The 20,961-nt window shown below is 44.2% G+C and overlaps 1 protein-coding gene across 3 annotated transcripts in view; it reads left to right on the top strand.

The window, feature by feature from the left end:
- Nucleotides 1-20,961, top strand: part of ZNF423 (zinc finger protein 423) — a 228,491-nt gene that overhangs the window by 91,481 nt on the left and 116,049 nt on the right. Inside the window, exon 1 of one of the 3 annotated variants that reach the window (XM_082289947.1) lies at nucleotides 4,014-4,088. The exons of the other annotated variants lie outside the window; for them this stretch is intronic. The gene's annotated coding sequence lies outside the window, so the exon portion shown is untranslated. Of the gene's footprint in view, nucleotides 1-4,013; nucleotides 4,089-20,961 lie in introns of those variants that run through there. 3 annotated transcript variants of the gene reach the window in all.

Below are 20,961 nucleotides of genomic sequence, written 5' to 3'. Positions count from 1 at the left end.
CATCCTGGAAAATACCAATCGAATTTTACAATGGAATTAGTGACTAGATGTTTGAGTCTTATTGTGGAAGGAGTATAATAGATGTCTGAGGGGAAGACAAGGGGGATGAAGACACATTGGTCTTAGTAAGAACTGACAAAAGCCACTTAATTCTTCATCTGTGGTGGAGTGTTAGGAGGACACAGAGGTATGGTAGGGATCTGAATGAATGGAAAGAATAGGCTACAGCCTTCAGGTCCTCCCTAAACTCTGCCCAGGGTGTCTGATCTGAAATCTTTTCTCTCAGGTCTCATGCACAAGGAGAGGAGGGAGTGGGAAGGAAGTTTTGTCACTGAGACATACAGCTAGGTACAGGTGATGGAGAGGTTTTGGATGTGCAAATACAGTTTTACCAGTCGGACAGCTCCTTATCCATGGCCCTCCAATTACTCCACTGTACTTGTCATTCTCCTTGGAAGTTCAGGGGTTTTTAAAGAAAAGACCAAACTGTTTCTAATGGTGCCAGAGAGATTGCAGTTTAAAACCACATGATTAAAAATAAGTTTCTTTAAAGCCCTGAATTCTGTTTATAAAAATAGATGTTGAACATACGGTACAACATAAAAATCCATGTGGTCCTGCAAAAAAAAAAAAAGTAGAAAGCACTTTAGCCTAAACCAGATGTGCGAAAGAGAGCTCCTAAACGTATTTTGTATTTTTTATTTGTGTGTATGTGTTTGTGTATGTGGGAGATATTTTTGGTTCCTGCTAGGCTTCTTTGCAGCAAAGCCCCTTTCTAGAATTTACTTTCCTTTATTAGAGTTGCAGCTCGGCTTTGTGTGGGCCTCTGGGGGTTTTGGCCAGCCGTTGGCAATTTCTCTCAGACACCCAATTACCCCTGACGTCAATGCCGTCTCTCCCATCTCCCTTGGGTGCCCACATTTTTTCCTTTGTAACACTAATAGCTGACTAGCTAAGTGCCTGTTATTTCCTTGGCAGAAGATTTGATTGTGTTTTGGGCCGGATACTAAATCCAAAAACTATGTAAAAATGTCAATAGGTGAGTGCACATTGATTTCGGTTAGTCACAGTGATATTTGAGCCCCTTTGGGGGCTCTGTCTGGGGAAGTATTTTACAAGAAAGATAATATAACAGAAAATTACTGGAGCTGCACAGGTCTCTGGTGGATTTCTTAGGGGCCTGCTAAGTTTCTGTAGAATCAACAAATGCTTTATTAATCTAAATTTGCGGTTTTGTTCCTGCCTCTCTTCAGACGGTTCGGGCTCGCCGGAGGAGGCTCGGCGGGAGCGGGGCGGCCGGCGGCAGAGCCCGGCCGGGCCGGGGGGCGGCGGCGGGGCCGGGGGCGGCCGCGGGCCCCTCCCCGCCCGGCCGAGGGCTGCGGCGGCAGATAACGCGGGGGACGGAGGGGGTCCCTGCCAGCTGTGCGGGGCCGGCGCTGACTGGGAGCGGCTGATAAGAGCCCCGCGCGGGAGCCAGCCGGCAGCGCCGCTCCGCCAGCGCGCTGCGGGGCCGCGGCGACTGGCAAAGAAAGTTAAACACAACTGGTCCGGGGGCGGCGGGGAGGGCTGTGCTGGAAGATAATGGTAATTGATTGAATCAAAGTCGCAGAGCAGCCTTGTTTTTCCTCGCAATTAATTTTTTTTTTCTAATTTTCAGACCGAAGTATCCGAAGAGCTCAGGTTGCACCGAGCACATGCTGCACTAAAAGATAATAAGCACATGCCCTCTTCAGCTTTTTTGGGGGAAATTCAGGCCAAGAAAAGGCACAATTAAATAGAATGCACCCCCCTTAAAGTTACGAGCACACGGTTCCAAGCTCAGCGGAGCGTGCTCTTAAGGACAAGGAAAATCAATGGCTTTTTCAGGTCGCCAGGCTGTGTGCTTGCTGGCTAGCAGGGACGAGCAGTCAATTTTGCCCACAAAGCCAGCAGATAGTGACACCAGAGAAGGGGATTGTCAGGGGACTGAGTTGTGCAGTGTCCACACATTGGGCATTTCTGCAGCCCTTCTTCCTCTCCTGCTCCCCACCACAGCCTCACGCCCCACAGCTCAAGATGTTTGCAGAGGAAAATAGAGACACATGCCATTTGTATTTTTGTATCAGTTACTTTCCAGGTTTAGTTTAGCCAGTTTGGATCTTTTTCACCAGCAACTTGTTGGCCAGAAATTTTTCTTCACTTTTAAGGGGATTCCCTGTATAGCATTCAGGACTAGTAGTATAGTTTATGTGCCTTGAATAAATAAAACCTTTTAGTCTTTGGCAATTGCATCTACAAGCAGTAAAATCTTATGTCAGCAGACTGTGTAGAGTGCAGGATACCTAATAATTAGTAAACCATCTAAAAAAGTCTTCTGCTTGATCAGACGTGGTGCTTAATGTATAGTGCTGTAACTTGCCCAGCACATAATTAGTATTGAGGGTGGAAAAGCCCTCCTCTATGGACCATAACACCACAGACCTAAACTGACATTTTTTCAAACATTAGAGTTTTCTTTCTTTAGTGGACAACATTTCTTTGCTCGTTTTAAAAATCATTCTCTAAGAATTAGCAGACTGTAATAGTGTATTGTATATCTTAAATGAACCTTGCAAGCTCTAACAGTGTATTCTTCTTTCCATATAGGCACTGTGTAGGGTGGGCAGGCAAGCAGTATTGTAGTGCAAGAGAGATCAAACGTTGGATAGGAAAAAAAACCCAAACCTAACCTGGGAAATAAAAATTAACCAACCCATTTTTGCAGTCATTTTGTTGGATCCCATCCTGGAACAAGTATATGTATGGAAGTGCTAGGAAAATGAATGGTCCTTATTGAGGTAAGACACTATGGTTTATCTAATAATGAAGAAGTTGAGATTTTCACTAGAGCTCTGTATGTTTTCCTCAGAATGGCAACAGGAGATTTCTTTATGTGTGGGCCAAATTCATAGGATTTCTTCCCAACTAGTGAAAGCGTGGAGCATTTGCTGTCTGTTTGGGCAGGAGCAGGGTATCCTGATATTCTATCAAATAGACTAATAGGTGTCCTCTGCTGAAAGAGCTGGTAATCTGCCTTGTCATGACCATTGGTTATGAAAGGAACAAGTCAGCTGTGAAGAAAGATGACTTTCTTGAAGGCACCATGTAAAATCTTCGGCCTAATGCCAACACAACCGTTGCTGATCAACTTTGGCCAGGACATGGCTCAGATTAGAGACTCCCCGTGTGGAAAAAAGTGGTTTTTTCTTTTGTCTTACAGTCTTGAGAGCCTACTGGGTTACTGCTGCCGACCTTCTGTCTTTGACATTTCAGGTTCCAGTGTAATTAAACCCACAACTGTAATGTGGTCTTTTAGCCACTCTGCTATGACCGACAGATGACACTGTCCTTCTCTACCTTAAATACAGCTGGTGAACTACTCCTGGGCAGTCAGATGTTTTTAGACTAGAGCAGTGCTTGGTAGCACCCCTTTCATCCTCCTCCCAGCCTGGCCCGTGTACTCAGTCTGTTGGTCTCAGAAGTGCTGACAGCAATGTGGAAAACAAAGTCTTTGCCAAAGCAAAAGCACTATGAGGTCATTTGGATAGATAAAAGTAAGTGAAATTCATGGAGATAAGGTGCACCCACTCAGCACCTGCCCACCTCTGTGCTCATTTATGCTAAGGCACATTGCTGCCAGCAGGGCTGCTGCCAGGGCTCTGCTGGCATCAAGCACTCCCTGGGCTGAGCCACCAGCCCTGGCTGGGAGGGGCATGAGGAAAGGACAAAACCAGCTTCTGCTGGAAAGATTTAAAAAATGACCCCTCTGCTAAGATGCAATGCTGAGTTTTGGGGTGTGGGCCAGTCTGTAGGGCACTGGCAGTTGGCAGCCACAGGCAGCTGGAGGAGCTGGCCTCTAGTGAAGCAATTCCTGAAATTAAAAGGGGGCAGGTTTTAACTTAAAACCGAAACAAAGAGCACGGCTGGCTGTGCTGTTCCAGGTCGAGGCGCATTGGTGGCTGTAGGTTTTCCTGTGTTGTGTCACCTCCAGTGCGGGTGCTGGGCGTGTGAGACGCAGGCACAGCAGAGCTGCCGCAGCAGGACAGACACGCTGCGCTCCCTGAGCTGAGGTGGGACCTGTTCTCCTGAACCACACCCATGTCTGTGGGGTGCAGAGGGGCCAGGGGCTGCAGTGGGTGGGCAGGGGGGTGGTGAAGGGGAAGGCAAGGCAGGGGTCAGTGGTGGCAGTGACGGAAAGCAGGCGGCTGGCGCTGTGTGGGGGACACAGCAGGGACGGTCCCTCTGAGGACAGAGGGAAGCAGGCTGTGGGACTGCCTGCAAATAGTGGGGTGAGTTAAGATACCTTAAAGACACCTTCTCAGTAGTTTGCTGGGCAACAGACTTGTACGCTTGTTTTGCTACATCCTAGCTTTTAAATGTACAGTGGGAGATAAAGGACACACTAGAGGAAAAGCTGGGTGAATTCCCAAAGCAGGGAAGGTAGGAGAGTAGATACAGGGCAGCAGCTGCTTGGGAGCTGGCAGCGAGAGGAAGTATCAGCATGGAGGGGAGCAGAAAAGGAGGAATGGAGAGGGAAACATCCCCAAAATTATTTCTATCCCTTTGTTAAGAACTTGGGACATTGGTGAGTGAAACAACTCCTGGTTTTCCTGGAGCATTTCCTTTCCCCTACATTTGTACTGGCCTGTATGGCCTTGCAGCCCAGGTCTTTTTCCGCTCCTGGGTGCGGGTTACACCTACTACCAAAGTGGCACTAAGGTATTAGGATGGTTTTCAGGTGACTGCTCTGACAATGGGGTTGTTCTTGCCCTATAATTCACAGAGCTTCACTCAAGTCACAGCCAGAACATTACACCTGCCCCGGAGAATGAGGAGGAAATTCACCAGGTTATTTTAAGTTGATTCTGTGGAAGCATGTAGGAATATTTCCGAGTTAAACTCAAAGGGAAATGATCAGATTGGCTGCAGATTTCATCAGGTTTATAGTTGTATTAGTAATCTCACATGAATCTTTAAAAATGTTTTAGAATTGAAAAACTTAAAGGTTTTGAGAAAACTTGTTGCACAAAAATGATCAGTATGAGTATGTATCTCATACAGGACAAGTAGGCAAGTTCAGTAAGGCATCAGTTACTTTATGTTGAGATAGCCATGTGAACATAAGCACTTGAGCAGTGTGAATAGCCATTAAGAAGCATCAGAGTTCTGCTTTGTCCTTTAGTTGTAGGCAAGTGTGCAGGAGACTTGTGAAATTTTTCTTTCAGCTCTGTTAGTGCCAGGTTTAAGGAGTGTTAGCTGAGCAATAGTGCCTTTCTGAAGCACATAATCTTTAACTTTTCCCCCTTAATCTTTAAATGTGCATTAAATTCACCTAGGTCTTGTAATTTTGACAAATTTTGTTCTTTGTTTTTTGTTTGTTTGTTTGTTTTGTTTTTTCCTGGATCTTCATTATGTGCAGAGCAGTCTTTCCATTGCCAAGCATTGATGCTCTCTTTTATATTGCTTTTATAGCCCCCCATTGTCCCGGGTCTTGGGTTCACAGAGCTGGTAGACAAAGCAGTTGGCAAGGAGAGTGAATGACTTCAGGAAAGGATAGACTTGTGTGCTCTGACCACAGAGACAACAGAAATGTAGAAGGGATGGGAAGAGGGTGAGCAAGGTCATGAAATCAGGGAAGTGAATGGATTGTATTCCAGAGAAAGGTTAGAGTAATAGGACTGGAAATGGGGACAGAGGATGTGAGTCGGGGGGGAACTGGCAAGAGGAAGATGAGAAATGTCAAAAGAGCATGGGGAGAGAAGAAGGGGAATAGACCAGTAAAAGGTAGAGTGGATCTGGAAGCAGCAACTAAGAAGTGAAACACACAGGCTCAGATTGTCGACTCAGAAGAAGATGTGGGAAGTGTAAGATGAAAGGAACAACTTCAGCAGGGAATAATATCTTCCATTCTTAAAAAAGTCCAAAACTTAGTAGAAGGAAGAAATGAATCTACTTGGTTTTACTTTTGGCCAGGCAGTTCTGCTTCCTTTTCCAACACTGATGGCTGTCTCATGATTTCCCTGACACATTGTCATAGAAATGGACATGGAAAGCAAATGTCCTGCTTCTAGGAAGCATGGTCAGGTAGTGTCTTCTCTACCCAGTGAGAGATGGGCTTCCAGTAGCTAGCCTATTTAGAGTAATTTTTTTGGTAAAGTATCCTAAAAAAAAAAAGAAAAAAGAAAATGACTGGTGACTTTCTTCTGGCAGCAAAAAAAAAAAAAAAAAAAAAAAAAAAAAAAAAAAAAAAGACTTTGAGAAACAGTTTATATGGAGGTGATCTCCATATGCCCTTTCCAGGCTAAAATACTCTGTGATTGAACCTTCTGAGGAAAAAGAAAATGTGAAGTTTGAGTTTTGTTTCTGGTGCAGGTTGAAAAGGCTTGATGAGCAGTGCTCTGTTCTAGTAAAGTTGGATGAGAATTAACCAAGTGATTGACTTCCACAATCCCAACAGCAAATGTTGACTGAGTTCCTGGGTAAATAACTCAATTAGCTCTGCAAGATGCCCTTCTTTTGGGTGAGAGTCAGGGACCACTTTAGGATGTCACCCCCTTTGCAGGAATGCCCGTGGGTTTCCAGAAAGTGAGACTGGAAAAGGCACACATGCTCCTGGTGATAGGAGCTTGAGCTCATTACTCTGATTTTTAGATATGCTGGCATTGTCTCAATAGCCTGCACTCACATTTATGGCCTTTCCAGACTACTTATCTAGGAGAGAATGTGTGCTCAGCCTGCTCCAGTTATGTCTGAGCTTGAGCTCAGGGCCCAGACAAAGCACACCATGGCTTGGGCAGCCCCAGTATTCCACTCTCAAAGATGCAAAGGCAAAACACAAAGTGGAGGTAGCTCTCCATGCAGATCTTTACATTCTGGACATCCTGTTTGGTGGTCCCACTGTCTCCTGAGACTGACTGAACAACTGCATCAAAAATAGCTGAACTATTAGAAAATTATTCCCTCCCATGAATGAGCATGTAGGTATTTTTCTAATGAGATAAAAAAAATAGTCTTATTCTGCACCATCCATATTAGTTTGCACTCCAATTAATTCCTTCTTGTTAATTTATCTTGAAATGTTTTGAAAGATTTCTCAGCATCTACCAGGACATTTTGTGGGACAGTCTATGGAAAGGACAGAACATTTGCTGAAGAGCCTTTACTGTATTTTCCCATTAGAATTCTCTACTCAGTGCTAAGATTTCAAGAGGCTTTGAGTGAGCTGGTTGAGCCTCCTTTTGAACCCATCACGGATTTTTCTTTGTATTTTATTTCCTTTAAAGATTATTTCCTTCCTTATGGCAACCACCTTTTGCAAATGAGTAAGGCATTCCAGTTCTTCCCAGCTTTTGCCCCATTTACCACCTTCCAAAAAGGTTGCTGTGGCTGTATGACCGCATCTCAGATTTTCCCTGGAGGGATCTCTGATTTCTTTTCAATCAGTTCATTTAATTGACCATGTTTATTTCCCTAGCCCTTGTGGCTCCCTGAGTGCAGCTATTCGTCAGAAGCTGGATCTTAAGCATCCTTTTCATGTTTTACCTGGAGAATTTCTTGAACCATCTCATCTGTTCTCAGCATTTGGGGCTAAGCCCAAAAGAGAAGCTCTCTCAATCAAAAGGCTATCTAAATGGGTAATGTGATACTTTGAGACCTGTAACAAGGAGGCAAATGTCCCAGTCCCACTGCTCCCATGCTGATCTCACCAGAGCCACAGTAGCTTTGAAGGCTCGTTTGGGCAAGGTTCCCAACGTGGATGTTTGCAAGACAGCTAACTGGAACTTGGTACATGTACCTAGCATACTGCTTAGATGTAGAGCCTAGGCATGATGCCCACTTTGGAAAGCAGCTTTGTAGTCTATATTTGCTTAATTTAGTCCTCAGCTGTCCTCCTGAGAATGGCTGTTCGCTGCATGTTAGTGTCCAAGAGCAGGAAGCAATGGAGGCAACTTTCATCAGAAAGAAGATGAAGTAACTTGGCACTCATTGGAGTTTGGAGGCTAAATTGCCTCTTAGAAGATCATCCTTACTGCTTGTCTAAGGAGTTTCCAAGCTGTAAATGGGATGGGAAGAAGGATGCCTTTGTATCCTGTGTTCCCCTTTTCTAGATGTTGTCTTGGTGACAGGAGCTTCCTTCTTCAAAGTCTATAAAATTCTGTTTGAATGCTTTTCATGCTCTAGTTTGGCATACAGCATAAACCCAAGCAAACTGACCTGAGACAGGAATGCATTTTCCTCTTCAGTGACTGCTGTCTGTGTCCACTGCTAGCATCTATATTAGCAAATACAATTTCTTGGAAACATCCTGAAGCTTTTCTTTTCCAGAATATTTTTAGTAGTAACAAAGCACTGTTATTTCCTAGAAAGTTTGGTCAGGTTCTTCCACATCAATTTTTACATCCCTGTTCTATTACTTCCTTATGACACTTACTTTTATACCATCTTTTTGAAAATAAACATTCAGGGGTTGGACTAGATGATCTCCAGAGGTCTCTTCCAATCCTGGCTATTCTGTGAAACTTAAGTCAGGAGTAATTAGAGAGAAATGCACCACATTTGTAGCATAAATAGAAGGAAGTAAATGGTATGATGTGTCACTACAGTCAATAGTCAAATATCCAAATTTTAATCTTGAGGGCTGAGTTAAATAAAAAGAGATCCTTTTAAATAACTTGACATTCCCTTAATGATCCAGGAAAGGTAAATCTGAACATTTGACTTCATTGCAATAATACAGCTAGTTTAAATTTTTATTATTTTTAGGCCTGCAGCCAGCAGGCTGGAGTAAGTTATTTGCAGTGTATTTTTAAAGTCCATATTGAAATATTAGCCATAACTGTCTGCTGTGTATAAAAAAAAAAGGAGGGGGTGGGTGGGGGGTGGGTGTATGTTTGAAGTTTAATCATGCTTCTACTTATGCTCAGTCCCAGAGCAATCCTTTTTTCTGCTGCTGAGCTCAAACAGCTAGTAGCCAGGTTTGATCTGCTGCCCCATGGAGCAGTGCCCTATGTGAATTTGAAGTTTTCTCAACCCGGGAGGCCTGCAAATAAAGACTAGCCTCAGGTAGCCAGAGCTCTCCTTCCCAAAGCAGCTCCTGGGGCGCTGCCTGGAGCAGTCCTCCTGAAATTGTTTCAGGCAATTGCTACAGAGTATTTCTACTACTGCCCTTCTCACCCCTCCTTCCCTCTCCTCCTCCTGGTGTAAGGGAGGAGTTTTGGAGTCCAGGAGTCCTATTTGACTTTAATAAAATGAAGAAAAAACCCCCAAAAAATAAAAAGCAGAGCAGCTTGTAGGGAACTGGCACAGACTGTGGAAACAGGAGCCACAGCAAGACAAAACCCAGTGGCCTTCAAAACTTTTTTCCCTTCTTTCTCACCACATGACTTGGAGGATGTGGACAGTAATTAAAGGACCCCCTAGCTCCTCATTTTCTGTGCCTGGTCCTTTGATCTGGTTCATGTCGGGTAGCTATTTTCATTGTTCCTGTCTTTTCTTTTATTCTCACCCAGCCCCTTTGATGTGAGCAATGATGATCTTTAATTCCAAAATAGGAGATGGGCAGGATAGCAGTACTGGCCTTATATAATGCATCTTTCACATCTTATTTTTAAACTTGAGCATAATAGGTGTAAGTCAGAGAGCCTGGGGAGCATTAACCCTTTCCATGCAGGGGAGCTGCTGAGGAGGTTAAGAGCCTATCACTTTTGGTAATGTCAGTCAGGTTAATCTTCTGTAGAAGATGCCTACAGATGCATTTGTGAAAACTATTATTATTATTATTATTATTATTATTATTATTATTATTTTCCTGCAAATATGATGGATCTCAAAATATAATCTGGAGGGAGTTTGTCCTAATTGTTCCCATGTGGGAAAAATGTGCTGAGAAAGAACAGTAAAGCTAATGCAGTTATTCTGACTGGCTTCACTTGGCAGCACAGTGGGAGCGAAGCACACTGTTTATTAGCGTATGTTAATAAACTATAAGGGACAAGCTGCAGGTGGCAGTTTATAAACCGTTAGCTCAGGTAAGATAGATGACAATATGGAGGTTATTAGTAACATTAGCACAAGAGAAGGGCTGGAAGTTCTTAGTGTTGTCTGGAAATCACAGAAACCCGGTATATCTCTGTGTTATGCCTCTTCGTTACGGGATGCACAAACCAAGTAGCTGCACTCCAGCCAGGGTGGGCGGCACTGGAGCTGGAGCACCTGGTGCCAGACCATCAGAGCTGGCACCTGCAGGAACCTCTCTGCCAGCCACCCGGGGGACACTTCCCTGCCAGGCTGCGTGGGGTGGCACGTGGCACTCCTGTGCCGTGCTTTGGGTGGTGGCACACAAGGCCGTGTCCGTGCCGTGCTTTGGAGGGTGGCACACGGGGCCGTGTCCGTGCCGTGCTTTGGAGGGTGGCACACGGGGCCGTGTCTGTGCCGTGCTTTGGAGGGTGGCACACGAGGCCGTGTCCGTGCCGTGCTTTGGAGGGTGGCACACGGGGCCCTGTCCGTGCCGTGCTTTGGGTGGTGGCACACGGGGCTGTGTCGGTGCCGTGCTTTGGAGGGTGGTGGCACACGGGGCCGTGTCCGTGCCGTGCTTTGGGTGGTGGCACACGGGGCCGTGTCCGTGCCGTGCTTTGGAGGGTGGCACACGGGGCCCTCTGTGCCGTGCTTTGGGTGGTGGCACACGGGGCCGTGTCTGTGCCATGCTTTGGGTGGTGGCACACGGGGCCCTGTCCGTGCCGTGCTTTGGGTGGTGGCACACGGGGCCCTGTCCGTGCCGTGCTTTGGGTGGTGGCACACGGGGCCGTGTCCGTGCCGTGCTTTGGGTGGTGGCACACGGGGCCCTGTCCGTGCCGTGCTTTGGAGGGTGGCACACGGGGCCGTGTCCGTGCCGTGCTTTGGGTGGTGGCACACGGGGCCCTCTGTGCCGTGCTTTGGAGGGTGGCACACGGGGCCGTGTCCGTGCCGTGCTTTGGAGGGTGGCACACGGGGCCGTGTCTGTGCCGTGCTTTGGAGGGTGGCACACGGGGCCCTCTGTGCCGTGCTTTGGGTGGTGGCACACGGGGCCGTGTCGGTGCCGTGCTTTGGAGGGTGGCACACGGGGCCGTGTCCGTGCCGTGCTTTGGAGGGTGGCACACGGGGCCCTCTGTGCCGTGCTTTGGGTGGTGGCACACGGGGCCCTGTCCGTGCCGTGCTTTGGGTGGTGGCACACGGGGCCGTGTCCGTGCCGTGCTTTGGAGGGTGGCACACGGGGCCGTGTCGGTGCCGTGCTTTGGGTGGTGGCACACGCGTGGAGCACAGCACAGTGGCCGCCGAGCTCCTGCAGTGTGGGCAGCCCCCGGGCGCCCCGCCGCAGCCCCAGGGAGGCAGGTGGTGCTGGCGGAGCCCCTGCCCGGGGTGTCCCCGGGGAGCGCCGCATTACCGCGGTCCCCATCTGCCTCGGCGGCCCCTCCTCCCTCCGGGCCCCAGCAACAATGGCTCTGCGGCTGCTGCTGCGCCCTGCCCGAGCCGGCCCGGTGACATTTGCAGGGTTCAGCCGTCACAGCACAATCCGCTCGGGAAATGCGGCTGTAATTGTAAATAGGGAGCCCAGAATTTTGAAACTTCAGGTCTCGAGGCACCCGCGCCATTAGGGGGGAGCTCAGGTCTCCCCGGTGCCTTTTATTTTAGGATTTGTGACTATCTGAAAAATTGGAAAACTAGAGGTCTGCTGCTAAGCCACTTAAACATTAATGTTTGAACATCATGTCACTGGTTTTTCTGTTCAGAAGAGGACCCAAATGGGCACAAATTAAAAAAAAACTTAACATTTTCCTGATAGAATTAATTGGAAGCAAAATATAACTAATTGTCAATAAAAAATAACAAAGAAGCAGTGAAGATAACAAAGATTAAGTGTGGTAATGGACAGAGGCAGCTTGATAAGTCTGATTAAGTTTTAGTTTAATGTCTGCTTTTTTTTTTCATTCACAAAAAATACACACATGAGTACTTTTGCATCTGAAACAATTTTAGATGTGGATTTATACCTTCATGACACCCACTCTTTTAGGAACATAAAATGTGTATTATGTTTGTGTAGTTTTTAAAATAACAGCTGTTTATTAGATAACTTTCAGGGTAACTCTTATTATATGTTATAGTCCTGGATCAGCAGAGTAGTTCAGCAGATGCCCAACTTGAACACCTGATGGGACACGTAGGCTTTTCAGCCTGTACTTGCTTAAACCTGATCACATGCTTAAATACTCTGCTGTACAGGGGCCAAGAGCAGATGTAGTGAACACCTATAATTAACTTTGTTAAATGCCTTACAATATGCCACTTGTTTCCATGTGCTTTTAAATTTCCCAATTGTACATTATTTGGGCTGAACTTCTGTGTGTTTGTCCTTGTCTGTAGAGCTCTTTTTTTCCCCATTAAATGTGTTTGGTTCCCTCAGAATATTTCTGTTAGGCATGAAGGAGGAAAAATTCTCTTCCAGTTCTTCCAGTACAGTTCATTTTTAGTACCAGTGGTTTTGTAGCTGGAGTGCTTTAAGGAAATAAGGGAAGGAAAGGTTGTAGAAAGGAATAATATTTCACTGGAGCAGCTTCTAGAGTTGGAAAAAGCAGACACACTTCTGAGACCTGGCAAAGGGAGGTGGAACCTGTAATCTTGTCCACTTTTTCCAGCTATATCAGCTAATCTAATAATAGAAGCTTATAGGGCGATGTAATTTCTTTTTTTAGGCAGAGAAAACAAACACTGAAATTGCAAAGGGGAAAGTTGGCACCAATACATTCCTCAATGAGTACTAGGGCCCTTTCTTCACTTGGAAAGGCAAAAAAAATCCCTCTTTCTAAAGCAACCCTGTTTTAAGGGCTCAAGCACTCCCAGATAGCCTCTAGTTAGGTTTCAGCAGTCTAATGAAGCCTGTCTTTTTTGTGATTTCACTGCACATACTCCCTGCCTGCCTTGATTGGCAGCTGGGTAGCAGACCTCTGCAGCTGTGACAATTTGCCTGAGGGAGACTGTAAGTGTCTCATTGAAACTTGCATTGTAAAATCTTCCAAAATGCCTCCCATAATATTAGGCACAGGAGAAAAACACAGGTGTGAAAAACTTTCATAGATCCCACGAGTTCAATGTCTCTTGGCAGCTTTGGTGGATTCAGTGTTATAATATAAATTTTAAACTTGCTCTTACAAAACAGAAGTTGCTTCGTCTTCTGTCACAAGAAGTGGTGAAAACCAGCAGCGCCTGCACCACGCTTGCCTTTCCAGGGCGATGAGGATTGGTTATCCATGGGTGAAAGCTGTCTACCTGCTGTAAGTCAGCAGTGTATTCCAGCACAGAGAGGACACAGGTGTCCCCTCTGCTGAGGCATTTCATTGGGTACAGCAGAATTTTAGGAGCTCCTGTTTTCCGCGTGAAGGCATGGTCTCATCCTGTCCAAAAATGAGCACTCGTTGATTGATTCAGCTTCCAGTGAAGGAGGGATTTGAAAACCTAAGAGGTGTCTCCATGAAATCAACTTTCCTGTATGTATGTACAATCATTTTCTCTTCCACTGGTTAAGTAGCTTAACGTACTCCTCACTGGCACATAGGTGAGATTCAGCATTGCCAGCATGACTGGAAGCTGAATCTCGGCTTCTGAATGCCTGATCCTTTTGCCGGTGTGCTTGTTCCCAACTGCTTGCCTGTGTGTTACAGCAACTTTGCTTCTTACGTTTGCCATAAAGGAATCTCAATATGACTGCAGCCTTAAGATCTGGCACTTCAACAGTCTCAGTAGGTTCAACACAATATTCAGGAGTTAAAGTTCTGAAGAAATGCAAGCAGCTAAATTTAGACTTAAGAAACGTGCCTGATTTGAGTGAGCTGTGGGTATACTGATGCATGGAAGTTTCCCTGCAAGCCAGCCAGACTTTATTTGTTGCTTAAAGGGAGGAGATTTTAGTTAAGTTGGAACATTTGATTTGCTTTCTTGAATTGTTTTTGTTTAGTGGCTGTGTGCAAGGTTAAGCTTTAATAACATACCCGTTGTAATAAAATCATGCTGGTGAGTGATACATGTGGCTAAAAAGATTTAGATACACTACTCTGTTAAACTAATAGAATTTGGAAATGCTCTGGAAACAAGCACATAAAATAAGAACCAAAGGCAAATTTAAAGATTTTTTAACTCTTTCTGGGGCTAAGATTTTTCTGACCAGACTGGCCTGTTCTGTCAAGCTGGGTGAACAAGGCAGCACGGCTGCAGCCTTGATAAAAGAGAAACTGTTTTGAATTTTGTAACAAAAAGTGTTAATGCATCACTGAGTTTCTGCTGCAGTGTACTAATGACAGATCCAGCGACTAGTTAAAGCTGAAAATAACAAATCTCATATTCAAATGACATTCAAAAGTTTCATAAGAGACTCTCAATACTTTTCATCTTCTCTTCTGAAGTACAAACTTTGGCCATTTTAAGACAAATCAACCGTGCTGTAATATGTAGATTTTGTGAGTTGGTAGTTGCAGTAGGGCTGAGGTTGTTTTAGTTTCAGATTTTTATCAGGGTTTTCTGCTCTTGGTGCTTTCCACAGACTGTCCTAAGAGCCATGAAACTTGTGCTGATGTATAGTGATTCAATGTGCTGTAAACTGCACAAGAGGGCTCAGTTTCATGGATGTGTGAAGCTTTTGTGTAAATGTTTTTAGTGGTGTCAATTGAGAAGCTGAACTCAAAGTTCAGTTGAGCATTAGTGGTATCAATTGAAAGCTCGATTTGAGATACTCACTTGTTGAAACTGGTTCATTTCACAGGAACATTTTAAACAAACTTTGCAAAGCAGTTCACTGTTACATTTCTGATTTCATTGATGGGGAAACTGAGGCACAAAGCTATGGATTTTCTTACCTTTCTGATGCAGTTGAGGATGTTAGCAGAACATGGAGCCTCCAGAGAGTGCTGCTGATGTTATTGACTGCTGTGTACTGCTCCTTGCCTAGCAGGGGAGTCTAGTTTGTCAGAGGGAGGAGGTTTTGTCTCATCACCAAGGAAGGAAATGGATTTAAATGTCAAAGGTTGGGAAAGCCATTGTCTTCCCTTTTGTGGCAGTGAACGTGTCATGTTCCTCTGCTTACTAAATAAATAAATGAAACTATAAAGGAAATGGTAGTTTTGGAAAAAAAACCCCAACACTGTAATCCAGAGCATCTGTTTTCTACTGTATTTTTTCCCCTAGTCTCCTTTTATAATTTACATCCAAAGCATGAATTGACAGAATTTGGCAGAGTCGGATCTGTACAGTAGAGCTTAATGGTTTTGTAGCAGGGAATAAATAAAGCCCCTCAAGCCTGTTTAGTTCTCACCCATGCACGTGAGCAGGGAGTGGGGGAAGGAGTGTTGTATTTTTCTTGGAAAAAGACCTTTTCGGTTTCTCCTAATCTGGCACCTGGAGGTCCAGCTGTGCTGGCTTGAGGCTGTGTGTAGCCTTGTGCATGGGAAAGATGATGGACAGGCCGCTGTAGAGGTTGAAATGTTTCACGTCTCTACAGGCAATATGTATAGCTATATTTGTGAATAGCGGCAGTGCGAAATTGGAGGTGGAATTACTCTTCAAACAATGATTTGCCAATAGTGCTACAGTCTGGACTGGTTTCTGTTGTGATTTGTGGGGAGGGCCAGCAGCGCGTGGATTTTCCAGCTTTGCTTGCTCGTGCTACAGCAGCCATGGAGCCTCTGTGCCTGCCATCATTGCTTCCTGTCTCCATGAGCTGACTGTAAATTATTTTTCCTGGTTTGAGCTCTGCACATGGCCTGGAAATGTGTCACTGGTTATGTTTGGCTTGGTCTTCTGCTAATTTATACCAGTTTCTATTTCAATATATTTCCATTGGCTTAATTTGATGGCAGTATTTCTAATTTACTTGGGTATAAGTAAGAGTATTGGGTTCATTACTTCTAACAGTTTAGTAATCGGGATTTATTTTTGTTCTTCAGTCACACAAATGCCAAGGTTAATTTGCTCTTAAACACTTGATTTTCTAGGACATAAAACGATTCTATATTTAAAGAAGAAAATAGAGGACAGTTTTATTCTGCAAAGTGGTCTAGGTTGGGGGATGGTGGGTTTTGTTTGTTTGGATTACAGAACATAGAAAATGCTGGGTTAATATCTGAGAACTGAAAGATTTAATTTGCCCTCACTGGTACTCTTGGATCCTCTGGATTCTTCAGCTGTGGATTGGGAGCTTATATGGAGTGGCACTTACTTGGCCCAAAATGTTTCCAGTGCCCCTAGTAATAAGTGATTTTAATGGAGAACTTTTCACAGCAGAGGACTCAGAGATATAGTCTGTGCTTTAATAAAGATGCTATGTCTCCACAGTGTACATTAGTCAGTGAGTTAAACAAGCATCAACATTAAAACAGACATTATCCCCTGCAGTGTATTTTCTTAGTGCTTTGTCCGTTACAGTTCTCAAATGGTGAGGTTTCTAGTCCTTCCTGTTGGAAACAGCTCTTTTCTAACATTTATTGCGGATGTTTTCCCAGTGTCTAGCATAAAATTGCGCTTTCTGCTCTCCTCCTGCCCTCCCCAAATGCTTGGTGGAATGCAGTGATGGGGCTTACCGTACATGAACCCCTTGGAAGCAGTTCCTGCACCTTCTTTAGCTGTTCTTTAACAAAGATACATATAATCAGACCTTTTAACCTTTCTTCATAAATCAGTCCATCCTGCCCATTAATCACTTCTGTTGCCTTCTTCTGAATTCTCTCCAATTTGTCATCATCCTGTGGCTGGGGACAGCTCGGTGACCGCAGCCCTGCACAGAGGTTCAGTACCAGCCCACTGCACCCGAGGATCAGGATTTATTTATTTTGTCTCTCTTTCCTTTTGCTTCATTCCCAGTCAGAATATATCTCTTACCCACTCTGCATAATCACTTCTTTAAAACATTTATGGAGATAATTTGCAGTCTTACAGACCCTCTATCATTCTCTGATGTCCAGTTAGCAGAGGTTGAAAGGGCAAAGGATTGAATGTGACACTTTGTTTCTCTCCCTTCCTTCCTCCCTCCCTTCCTTCCCCACTCCCCACCTCAAAATAAACAACACAACTCTTCATTTGGTTCATATGGTCATATTGAATGTGAGGAAAGAGGTAGCATTAGAGAGGAAAAAAAGACGCTGAAAATATAATTGCCTAATTGTGAATCCTAAGCAGTGCAGGCAGCAGGGGCGGCCCTGACTGGAAGAATCAGAGGGTCACTAATTCATACTGCCAACATCCTAATTAGCAGTGCAAATGTAATGTTTATATTGTTGGGGATGGATTACAATATCCATTGTAGAACGGAAAGAAATAAATGAATTGTGTCAGTGGAGCTATGTAGAAAACACTCCTGCCACCCCATTAAACCATGAGAAGTAGCTTAGCTACTAAAAAAAGTTTGTTTTCAGGCTGATGCGCAAGTCTAATTGGGTTTCCAAAGAAAGGAACATGTTTTAATTATTAATTAGAAATCAGAGGAGTAAAAGAGTGAAAATCTGCTTCAGCTGGAGGTTTTGCTCAATGCTGGATTTCTCCTTAATAAGCTGAAACATTCCAGGCTTGCCTTAGTTAGCAGTTGGGTGCAGTGGCTTTACTCGGGGGGTAGACATCTTAATGCTCATGTAATTATCATGTAATTATTTTGTAATGTGGGATCAAAATTTTGCATAGATGGCATTCTTTCACTGAACTTGAAAAATAAAAAACTGTGTTCATTACTGCAGTGATTCAGTCATTTTGGTCTAAGAAGCAGGGTTCCCTCATCCCCCTCCCTATCTCTTTAAGACACAAATATTTTGGAACAGTTTTAGAGATGGTGACCTCAAGATGAATAGAATTATTTAATTTAGATTTTGTTGAATATTTATCAGATTTCTTGTTGGTAATACTGCCTTTCAACAGAAGTGTCAAGTGGGTTGCAATTATCATCAAAGATGATAGGTACAAATAAGCGATGATCCTGTCTGCTAACACAGGGTGTGCAGGTTCATAAAGGAGAATTCCTGTGGAAGTTGCTTTCTCTCTATGAATTTTCTTCCCTGTTGCCATTGAACTTCTGGAATCAAAGTTGTTAAAGACTGATAGACTTTGTCAGAAGATGTTAAGTGGATTATGACCCATCACAATAAATATTCCCAGTGGATTGACAGGGTATGTTGTAATGAACGGAGAGTATGGAGCTGCCTCTTTTGACTCGTGCTTTCTAGTGCCTAGAAGTACTCTTGAGCTGAGTTCCGCTCTGTTTACAACTGCACACAGCTTGTCTGCAAAGATGAAAATGTTATTGGGCCAGTGCCGTAGCTCTTATGACTGGAAATCACTGACAGACTGGATCCAAGCTGAATCAGCGGTTAAACCTGACAAGTTAAAGAACATAGCAAGAGCTGCTGGCTCTTGAGTTGCCAGATGTTTGTAGATGTGTGTCTTAAGGGGAGCTGCCCATTAAATGTCTCAGCTTTAATAGGAAAAGGGGATGGGAAAGAAGAGCATATGACTCCATATGGCTCCCTCAGTATGGCAGTTAATCCTTGTGTTAGTGGGGTGCAACTGTGAGGAAGTGCAGAGCTGTCTCCTGGTGTTGCTGTTTCATAGCAAAAAATCTGTGGAGGAGATGGGGAGGATACAGCTAACGTGAAGTGGATGGCTTCCTCTGGGGTTATGGCCTCCGTTAACTTGTAGATGAAGCATTATAATAAACAAAATATCTGACTTAACAGAACAACTGTTAAGAACATTTAAACTGGCCTTTCTTCATGTATCTGCTGAAATTATTATGTTTGAAAATGTTTGGTCTGTAGTCACAAATGAAGTAAAATATCCTGATTGTAGGCCATTGACCTCCTGTGTGTATATATATATATATATATATATATATATAGACTATAATAAAAGGCATATATAATATACCTTTTCCAAAACTCTGTTTTAAGAAAGAAGAAGATAGTTTCTTAGATTTTCTTTATCAGATAGCTGCACTGTGCTGTTCCACCCCTTCTCTGTAGTTTATTTACATGATGTTTAGCCATAAAGGATTTGACAAAGATAGATACCAATATCAAGAAGGGACACTATGATTTGTGTTGCTACCAAGAGCTAATTCTGCTTATGTGAATTGTAAGGTAGCTTTGCTCCCCCCTCCCTACTAACAAAGTTTTCCCTATTATCAAAAAGGAAACCATCTTCATGACTTGTATTCTCCCAGCAGAAGTCAGGTTAAGCTTCATGCTCTAGTGGAAGTAACAAGTAATTAAGAATAACAAGCAGTTGTGATTAAAAACTCAAAAGAAAACCTTCACTTTCAAGGGGCCATATGTTGGTAAAAGTGCTCCCCAGCTAAACCATATGGATGGGTGGAATGCAGGATCTCCTGCACGTTGGGAAGAGGCCATAATATTTGCGACTTGACATATTATTGTCACGTTTTGTTTTGATCATGCCAGACATCCACAGGTCTCTGTCACATCCTTGTAGGAGAATGAATGTGAGTCTCTGCAAACTAAGTGTCTTAGGTTCAGAGTTAAAAAGCAAGTGTGCCTTTAATTAAAACAAGACCAGCTTCTAACAGAAGTTGCCCTGGTTAGGTGATGTAGTCAATGATCCTGTCCCCTCCCCTCTCTTGCTGGAACCTGGAAAAACAGCTGCAAGTACCATTTTGAAGACTGTTTTGCCAAGTGTCTGGCAAATGCTTCATGTATAAACATCCATCTTTTCCCTCTGTGGGCAAAGAGCGAGCCCAACTCACTTGTATGTTCATTGGTCACACTAAGAAGGCTTAATACACCATCCAGTAACATGCTTTAGCTTGAAAAGTGGAACTGGTCCCTTATTTTGTGGTGGCTGCTTTATCCCTTTATGAAAAAGGAAGCACAGAAGCTCCTATTGTGGAGCAAAACCAGAGATGTGTGAGAGACCATAGACAGTCTTTAATCAACTTGAGCAGCCTCATGGAGACCTTGCAACAGGGTTTTAGGCTGAGATTAGTACAAGAGTACACACTGATATCTTAGAAAGGGACATCACGAAGCCTCGTGTGTGTGTGTGAAGGGACTGCTGACACTGACATCTAATGTCTTGAATATGTGTTCTGCTCTTGTGCCTCCTGGCACAACCTTGGTAGTTTCTTCATCCACTGCAACTTCAGGAAGCTCATCTGGTTGTATGGGAGAGGATGTGATTAGCAGCAGTGGCATGTGCCTAGCACTGCTGTGTGATTTGCAGAGGTACTTGTGAGATGCCTAAAGGGTGTTTATGTTCATGTTGCCATTTTCAGTAATCAACTCTTATTGATTCTTTCAAGAAATCAAAGTCATTTTATAGGAAAAAATTATGGAGGTTTCTCTTTGATCTATGGATTTTTGATTTCCAAAACCTGCAGCAACTTAGAAGCTTTCTTACTTTTTGGCCCCCCTGTGCTTCAGGACACACATAAACCTGTCTTTGAACCAGTCTGGGAAGTGTTTGACTGGAACACTTGCTGATGTACTGTTTTTCTTCCTAAGCCTACTTGCTGCTTCCTTCTTGCATGAAAAAGCTGGCCCACCTCAAGCACCAGTGATAACCCCAACACAGTCAAAATAATCTCCATATCTAATTTGCATGCAGGCAGCATCAAGTTTAGGAGGTCAGTAGTATATGGTTTGCAAGTTCTTGCATTCCACATTATCAGTAGAAGTGTTTTTAATGGAATACATACTCTAACACAAGCAATAAATTCAGGCCCTATAGGCATGGATTTAGGTATTGTTTAGTCTTCCTTAGTTTAGGGAGGCTTTCGCAGTCAGCTACCCTGCAGTGGGCTAATGCTGGCTGGCTGCCAGATGCCCATCCAGCTGCTCTCTCACTCCCCAGCCTCAACAGAACAGGAAGGGAAAGTAAGATGAAAAAGCTGAGTTGAGGTAAAGACAGGGAGATGATTCAGCA

This window comes from Coloeus monedula (assembly GCF_965178545.1).
Source record: "Coloeus monedula genome assembly, chromosome: 13".
In the NCBI taxonomy this organism is placed as follows: Eukaryota; Metazoa; Chordata; class Aves; order Passeriformes; family Corvidae; genus Coloeus; species Coloeus monedula.
This window is presented reverse-complemented; position numbering and strand designations above follow the sequence as displayed.